The sequence below is a fragment of the Phocoena sinus genome, chromosome 7 (genome assembly GCF_008692025.1).
Source record: "Phocoena sinus isolate mPhoSin1 chromosome 7, mPhoSin1.pri, whole genome shotgun sequence".
Taxonomy (NCBI): Eukaryota; Metazoa; Chordata; class Mammalia; order Artiodactyla; family Phocoenidae; genus Phocoena; species Phocoena sinus.
In genome coordinates this window covers 57,098,825-57,108,178 of record NC_045769.1, presented here as the reverse complement: position 1 = coordinate 57,108,178, position 9,354 = coordinate 57,098,825, and the positions used below count along the sequence as shown (strand labels likewise).

At 38.3% G+C, this 9,354-nt stretch overlaps 1 pseudogene; it reads right to left on the bottom strand.

Annotated features, from left to right (window-relative positions):
- Positions 1 to 3,199: 3,199 nt before the first annotated feature.
- LOC116756355 lies at positions 3,200 to 4,445 on the bottom strand (annotated as a pseudogene).
- Positions 4,446 to 9,354: the final 4,909 nt, after the last annotated feature.

The following is a 9,354-nucleotide window of genomic DNA, read 5'->3' as shown; positions in this document are numbered from 1 at the left end:
CTGTATAGAGATAGGAGGAAGCATGAGATGAGGGTGCTGCTAATAGGAGAGTTTCTGACAGAGAATAAAAACTAAGAGGCATAAATTTCCATGATAAGTGTCATACTATATTTAAGGTTTGACCTCAAAATACACTGAAGTCTCTCTTTCTCCCTAGACTCCTATGCCTTTTTTTTTTTTTTTTTTCGGTACACGGGCCCCTCACTGTTGTGGCCTCTCCCGTGGTGGAGCACAGGCTCCGGATGCGCAGGCTCAGCGGCCATGGCTCACGGGCCCAGCCGCTCTGTGGCATGTGGGATCTTCCCAGACAGGGGCACGAACCCGTGTCCCCTGCATCGGCAGGCGGACTCTCAACCACTGTGCCACCAGGGAAGCCCTCCTATGCCTTTTAAAGCTCTTCTCAACTCAACATGAAGTCTATATCAAACAGTGGGACTGGCCTACTAGTATTAATAAGATTTTATTCCCCAATTATGAGTGGGATCTGGAAAATCTATATTCTGATTTTCTCAATGTGCTTAGGGTGAACAGAAGTCTAGGTGGCTCAGTGTGCAATAAGTTAGTTTCCCACCTCTGCCTCTTACTAACTGTAAACTTCAGCAAGATACTGAATTTCTCTGAGTCTCAGATTTCTCTTCTGCAAAATGGGCCTAATGTAACTCCTTTGGATTAAATGTAAAGCACTTGTTTTTATGTAATTGTATGTGTCAAACTTTGTACCTCTTACTTTTGGATTTTCAGTTGTAATTTAGAGAATTATTCCCATGTCAGATTTTCAGGTAATTCATGCAGTTTTTTTTAATATGTTATCTTTTACCTGTAAATTTGCCAATCATTTAAAATTTGTCCTGGAATACGGTATAAGGAATGGCTTCAATTTTACCTCTTTGCATATGGCTATCCAGTTATCCTAATACCACTTATTAAAAAGTCCATCTTTTCCTCACTAATTAGGGATGACACTTTTATCATAACTAAATTTTTATATGCAGTTAGGTCTATTTCTGAATTTTATACTTTGTCTAGCTATTCATACATTAATACCAAACTGTTTTAATTGTAGAGGTTTATGATATGATTTAATATTATACAATTTTTTGAGGGGTTTCCTGGCTATTCTTGCATGTTTATTCTTCCAAACATACTATATAATCGATTTATTTAGCTCTAGGAAAAAAACCTGATAGCATTTTTACTGGAATTTTATGAAATTGTTTATATAAACATAGGAATAACTAAGATCTTTACAATGTTGCGTTTTTCTATGAACACAGTTCATCCTTCCAACTAAGTTAATTTTATATCTTCATGACTGCTTATAATTTTCTTCACATAGGTTTTGAACATTTCTTGTTAAACATACACTGAGGTATTTTGTTTTTAGCTATCAGACATACAGTCTTTTCTTCCATTATGTCTTCTAACTGGTTTTTGTGTCTTTTGATTCAATAATCATATTGTGGTAGTATTAGTATTGCTGTTCTGAAACTGTTGTGTATGTAACAAAAAATGTATATATATTGGTGTCATTGAGAACTGGGATTTGCAGCTTTGGTGAGAGCAGACACAAATGTAAGACCAATGACAGTAAGTAAAAATCCTGTAGTTCTGAAAATGAATCTGAGGTAGCAATACTAATTCATAATATGTGTTTTAAAAGACTCATTTTCTAGTTCTGTCCACTGGAAAAGCCTGTAAACAATGGTTAACCCAACAGCAATGAGCACTTCCAGAACCCTGATTGTGTCTCTAAATACTATTTCCCACCAAAAGGAACCAAACCTCTTGGAAAGATGGCTGATTCCAGGTGTGAGGCAGGAAGTTTATTAAATGTATCTGGAATATCTTGTCATACCACGTAGTAAGGAAGCAGCGATGGAAAACTACTAGGATTCTGTCCAAAGGATTTGGGCTCTAGCTTAAAGATGGGCTCATCTGAGCATCCATAGGGGATGCTAAATGCAATGGATTGAAACATATCAAGTATATTTAAATCCATAAGTTCAGTACGATACCAAAAAACTAAACTCATTAATCACCTTTAGAGGATGCTAGGGAACCAATCCATTGTGTTTTAAAAAGAAACAAACAACAACAACAAAACAAAACGAGAAACTGGTCTCAGAGTAATGAAAGAATCAAGAGGAACTTTCTCTTTACAGAATTTTTTCAACTAATAAATAAATAAGGAATGACAGAATTAGGATATCACCATTTGCAACCTCCTAGTGAATTAATGAATCTGGGCAATAACCACCAATGGCTGCTCACATCACCAAAAAGAGACAATCAGGCATTTTATACCTTCTAATAGAAGTGCAAAACACTGCGTGTGAAATATTCTTGACAAAATAATTGAACCTGAATCTTATCAAGCCTCTAAATCTGACTACCAATTTACAGCTTACAATGGCAGAGGAACACATTAAACAACATCACAATCAACAAAATCCAAACTGTTGGAAACCCCAGGAGAAACAACCAGTTTCTTCAACAATAACGAACAAACAAAATTGCAAGGAAAAATAAACAAAGAAAGAAATGGTAGGAAGACCTATAAATTTTTTTGACATGCAAATGTATTTATTTGATCATATTTGAAAAGGCAGGGTAGAATAAATCCATTTTCTTCATGGTATCACTGTAAACAGACTGAATTTCAGAGCTCTTAGCTTGCTTCACAGACTCCTGAAGAGTGAACATAAGCAGCCCAGCAACCCTCTTCCTTCCCCTCCAGGCTCTCCCGCACTTGCTGGGGTGGGGTGCTGCTGGGAGGGGTTGGTGATAACTGATGCTAAATAAACATCAGACGGTGAATTGGTCAAACTCTTTCTACCTCCTCCCATAGGCAACGGGGTGACTTGGATTCTTCTTTAACTATAGTCATTGAGTAATCAAGTAAGTTTATCAAACGCAGGATGGAGGGAAGTTTCCATTGTAGATAATTTCCAAAGGTAGGAATGGATGAACTCAGAGCTTCATTATTCAGTCCCTTCTTTTGTTGTCCAGAGTGAAGTACGCTAGCAATGGAGCTCAGATCCTTGGTCCATTGAGTCATTGGTGTAATGCACTCAGCTCCTTTGGAAAAGCCATCTTTGGATGGGGAAGAGAAGTTAGTTTATTATAATGATGGTACTATACGAGGAAAATCAAAGCAGCAAGCAGCAGGCAGTGACCCTTTCCTCTTGAACTCCAATGATCATTCCACTCCTGTCAGCTTTACAGCCCAAGCAAACTCAACTGGGAGAGCAGAGGGTCAGACCGAAGAAAGGAGGAGGCCTTTACCCAGACCTGTGGACCACTTCAGGTCTTCCTGGATCCCAGCATCCTTACCTTTGTAGCTAAGGTAGTTATGAGGGATTGAAGCTTTAAGACTCCTTTTTTTTTTTTTTTTTACCAGCACAGTAAAATGACATAAAAAGCTGATATTTTTAAGGTATACCATACAATTACCGTGTTCTTTTCCCATTGCACCCTCCATGGTTTAGATGCATAGATAACCTCCCCATTATGCTCAGCCACTTCCCAGCAGCAAGACGCCTTTCTTGGAAGATGATAACAATCAGTCCATCTTTAGTTGGTCCAATGTTGAGACAACAGTTTCCCCCCAAACTTACTGTCTGAACCAGTTCTGAAATGATTTCAGATTCACTTGCGACGTCAGACATGGCCATGTCCTAATGATAGTCCTAGGATGCCTCGTCCATAGTGGTGCACACCTCCTACTTGTGATCTAGCAACCTCCCTGGTTTGAATTTACCTTGATAGTTGCAGTATCCTCCATGATAACAGGAGTATTTCTGACCCCATCATCAATCACTACCACTTCATCCTTGACCGGGATATCATTGTAGAGCCAAGAAAGAAAATTTGTAGAGTTCCAATAAGTATCAGGATATTCTTACTCTCCATCAGACCAAAAGCAGGTCAGGTTTCTACTTGCTAACAAGGTCATAAAGCTCTGCCTTTGCTTTCACACTGAAAAATATGGTGTTTCTGAAGCCATCTTTCTTCAAATAGGTAGAGTGGGTGGAACCATTCTAAGAATGGATGATACAGTCCATAGCTGTATGTTCCTCTTCAGGACAGCTGCTCCCAACTCATCAACTTATCAAAACACAGTGGGGCTCAGGTCCTCCAAGTTCCAGCTCCACGACACAGGGCTCAACCAGTTTGTGAAGCCTTGGTGATGCTTTGTGGTCAAGACTATATATGGAGCTTGGAAGAGGATAGCCCGCTTGGGGTGGAAGAAGTCTCGATGAACTGCCACCCCAAATCCAAGTAGCTAAAGCACGGTGGGTAGTTGTCACACCTGAAGTGCTTGTCCTGGGGCCGTCACTCACCCTTCTGGTGCCACCAGAACCACTTGCTGACCCAGGCTGGCACCCAAAGCATACTCCAGGCCACTACACCCCAAATGTTGCCTCATGGAACCAGCCCGGAGAGAAGATTCAGCCCACCCCAGGTACAGTGGCACCCGGCGCATGCTGAGTCCTGAGCGCCCTCCCGGCCCTCCTAGCAGCAGCCGTTCACCTGCCACCCCATCCCAAGAGTGGGGACACCTCTCTCTTGGTTTACTGACTTTTAATACACCAAGCCTAATGAATGGAGCTTGTTTGGAATCTGACTCAAGCAAAGGAAACATTTTGTTATGTGCTGTTTTAAGGAAAACAGGACCAGTATGGTGTTCATGAAAAGTAGATGAGATGGGCTGCAGAAATCAGGAAGAACTGAGAGCGCTGGGGTCCAGAACTGGGGGGTGGCGGGGTGAAAGCACAGGCCAAGTGAGGCAGACGCGGCTCCTTCCTCGCTAAGTGACACCTGTCACAACCTCATTTATCTATTGTCTCCAATTTGCTCATCTGGGAAATATTTGGGTTTGAAAAGAATCTTAGAATAGGGATCCAGAAAAAGCTTAGCTATATTAAACCGTGCCCTCCAATTCAACTAGAGATAAAACAAGAGAGGAAGGAGACATATCTCCAAATTCAATTCTCCTATCTTCGCTTATGTTTTATGGAGAACTTATGTCATTCACAAAAGAGATGCCGTTTCCCCAGGGGAGACAGCAGGTGTACATTTTCTCTCAAGGCTATTTAATTGCTGTCAAGAAGACATATGATTAACAAAACCAAATGCTGGAAATATGAAGTATAGACAATTTTAAAGTTGTTTATATAGTTGATTACAGTATATCACACAATGTGTTTATTTGCCATAAACCTGCCTATCAGAGACTGTTTCCACACCTGTGCCTCTGCACTAAACAGCCCACCACTTAGCTGTGTGTAAATTCCCAGCTGAGAGAATGGCCATCACCCAGCAGAAGCAGCTTTCTCTTGTGGCGTCCGTTACCCCTTGGGCACCAGCTGTGCACCAGTGAAGGTGGGGCCTGAGCCCTGTGGACCCGTAGCATCCCCTGCTTTGATAAGAGAGCCCTTTGAGTTCTACAGAAGGAAAATAGTATGGAAATGACAGGCCTTTGTGGTTCTTCATTGTTCTTTGTGACGTTGCTGCTCAAAGTGAGGCCCACTTTCTGTAATCTGCTGGTTATTGTTCAGAGATGAGACAAGAACGGAGTTGAGAGGAAGCATTTAGAGTTGTTGACAGCCATGTGGCAGCCTAAGTTTATGTCTGTTGAATCTAATTCAAAAATGGGACTTGAATTTTGTGTATATTGATTTTTTATTCCATTTTAAATTATTTTTTATTACACTTTGCAAAATATCAGGCTGTGACAGATTGGAAATAAAAAAAGAAACCGATCCTTCACCACACATAATTTGAGAAGCATTGCTTCAGAGCAATAGCCCACACGCATGCTACATCCCAGGGTTTCATTTTGACACTCTGACAGTTCCCAAGGGGCAGCCAATGGCAAAAAAATGTAGATCTACAAAGATGGTCTCCCCAAAGGGTCAGAAGGTCCCTCACAGGTGAGAAGCAGGTATCTAATCTACCACACATGTGTTAGGTCCATGGCAGGGGTTGGTAGACCTAATGAAACCAGCCCAACTGCCCCTTGTCACAACATAACTGCAGGCTTTTCACTAGTATTAGTAGCAGCAGCAGCTAAGATTTACAAAGGACTTATTATGATGCAGATACTGTCCTAAATACTTTACATATACAAAATATTAAATAGCTCTTCTCTCTTTGGAGTAATATATAGTCTCCCCTATGCATGTAGCAAGAGAAGTATAGCATCAAGTCTGTTTACAGTGATTCCTTGTATAGCTATGAAAATTTGCTAACAACTGGCCTCTTTTTGGGGTATTTCAAGACATCATGCCATGTATACTAGAGATAATAATTTAAAAATGGAAACATAATACCCAGGAAATAAGAGTTTTGTGTTCAGATACTAGGAATAGAGCATAGCTGGAAAAAAATGTAATACAGAAACAGCAATCAGTATTGGAAATTGGGAGAATAGGGGAATAGGGGGATAGCTTGGACTATGTTTTCATTTTTTTTGTTGTTGTATTTGGAAATTCTCGGGCATGAAACACAGAAAAAAATATAAATGTAAGAAGCAAAGACAACAACATAAGACAACTTGTATCAGAGCATAGAGACCCTATCCAAAATGAAGTCTTCCATCTACAAATTTTCTCCCCCCAACCTGGCTGATTTTTTGAAAAGATAAACAAAATTTTAAAACCTTTAGATGGACTAAAGAGAGAAGACTCAAATACATAAGACCAGAGATGAAAGAGGAAACATTACAACTGATACTATACAAATACAAAGGATCACAAGAGACTATTACAGTTATATGTCAACAAACTGGATAACTTAGAAGAAATAGATATATTCCTAGAAACATACAATCTACCAAGACTGAATCATAAAGAAATAGAAAATCTGAACAGAGCAATAACAAGTAAGGAGACTGAAAAACCTCCAAATAAAGAAAAGCCTAGGACCAGATGGTTTCACTGGTGAATTCTACCCAACATTTTAAATTAATGCCAATTCTTCCCAAACTCTTCCAAAAAATTAAGAGGAGGGAACACTCTCAAACTTGTTTTATGACACTAGCATTACCCTGATAACAAGGCCAGATAAGGGTAGTATAAGAAAAAAAAAACTATAGACCAATATCCTTGATGAATATTGATGCATAAATTCTCAACAAAATACTAGCAAACCAAATTCAATAGCACATTAAAGGGATCATACACCATGATCAAACTGGATTTACCCCTGGGGTGCAAGAGTGGTTCAACAGTGCAAATCAATAAATGTGATATACCACATTAATAGAATGAAAGCTAAAGATCAGATGATCATCTCAATAGATGCAGAAATAGCATTTGACAAAATTTAATATTCTTTCATGATAAAAACTCTCCACAAACTGGATATAGAAAGAAGATATTTCAACATAATAAAGGCCATATATGACAAACCCCCCAACTAACACCATACTCAGTCTTTTCCTCTAATATCAGAAACAAGACAAGAATGCCCACTCTCACCACTCCTATTCAACATAGTACTAGAAGTCCTAGCCAGAGCAATCAGGTAAGAAAATGATATAAAGGGCATCCAAATTGGAAAGTAAGAACTAAAAATGTCTTTTCTTCAGATGATATGATCTTATATAGAGAAAATCCTAAAGACTCCACCAAAAAACTGTTAAAACTAATCAGTGAATTCAGTAAAGTTGCAGGATATAAAATTAACAGACAGAAATCAGATGTGTTTCTATACACTAACAATGAAATATTTCAAAAAGAAATTAAGAAAACAGTCCCATTCACAACAGCATCAACAACAATAAAATACTTAGGAATAAATTTAACCAAGGAGGTAAAAGACCGGTACACTGAAAACTGTAAGACTTTGAGGAAAGCGATTGAAGACACAAGTAAATGGAAAGATATTCCTTGTTAATAGTGTTTAAATCTCCATCCTGCTCAAGTCCTCTATAGATTCAATGCAATCCCTATTAAATTGCAAAGCCATTTTTCATAGAAACAGAAAAAACAGTCCTAAAATTTGTATAGAACAACAAAAGATCTCAAATAGACAAAACAACCTGAGAAAGAAAACAAAGCAGGAGGCATCACTTCCTGATTTCACACTAAACTACAAAGCTGTAGTAATCAGAACAGTATTATACTGGCATAAAAAATAGACACAGATACCAATGGAGCAGAATAAAGACCCCATGAATAAACCCTTGCATATACAGTCAACTAGTATTTGATAAGGGAGCCAAGAATACTCAATGAGGAAAAGATAGTCTCTTCAATAAATGGTGTTCAGAAAACTGGGTAGACACATACAGAAGAATAAAATTGGACCCTTATCTTACAAAAATTAACTCAAAATTGATTAAAGACTTAAACATGAGATGTGAAACCATAAAACTCTTAGAAGAAAATATAGGGGAAAATCCCCCTTGACATTGGTCTTGAAAATATTTCTTTGGATATGACACCAGAAGCAAAAGCAACAAAAGCAAAAATTAATAAGTGGGACTACATCAAACTAAAAAGCTTCTGAGCAGCAAAAGAAACAATCAACAAAATGAAAAGCCCACCTATGGGATGGGAGAGATTATTTACAAATCATGTATCTGACAATAAGTTAATGTCCAAAATATAGAAAGAACTCATACAACTCAATAGCAAAAAAACCAAACAATCCAATTAAAAAATAAGCAAAGGACCTGAATAGATAGGTCCTTTCCAAAGAAGATATACAAATGGCCAACAGGTACATGAAAAGATGCTCAACATCACTAATCATCAGGGATATGCAAATCAAAACCACAATGAGATATCACTTCACACATATTAGGATAGCTATTATCAAAAAGATAAGAGGTGGTAAGTATTGGCAAGGATGTGGAGAAAATGGAATCCTTGCACACTGTTGGTAGGAACGTAAATTGTTGCAGCCACTATGGAAAATAGTTACAGAGGTTCCTCAAAAAATTAAAACTACCATATGATCCAGAAATCCTGCTTCTGGGTATATATCCAATGGAAATAAAATCAGGATCTTGAAGAGATACCTGTAGCATCATTCACAATAGCCAAGATACAGAAACAACCTAAGGGCCCATCAACAGATGAATGGAAAAAGAAGATGTGGTATATACAGGGAATTATAGTCATTATTTTGATATATATAGTGGAGAATAACCTGCAAAAATACTGAGCCACTATGCTCTATACCTGAAACTAATATAATATTATAAATCAGTTATACTTCAATAAAAAAGATGTGATATATATACAATCAAATATTATTCAGCCATGAGAAAGAAGTAAATTCTGCCATTTGTGACAACATGGATGAACCTGGAGGACATTATGCTAAGTGAAATATTGATAA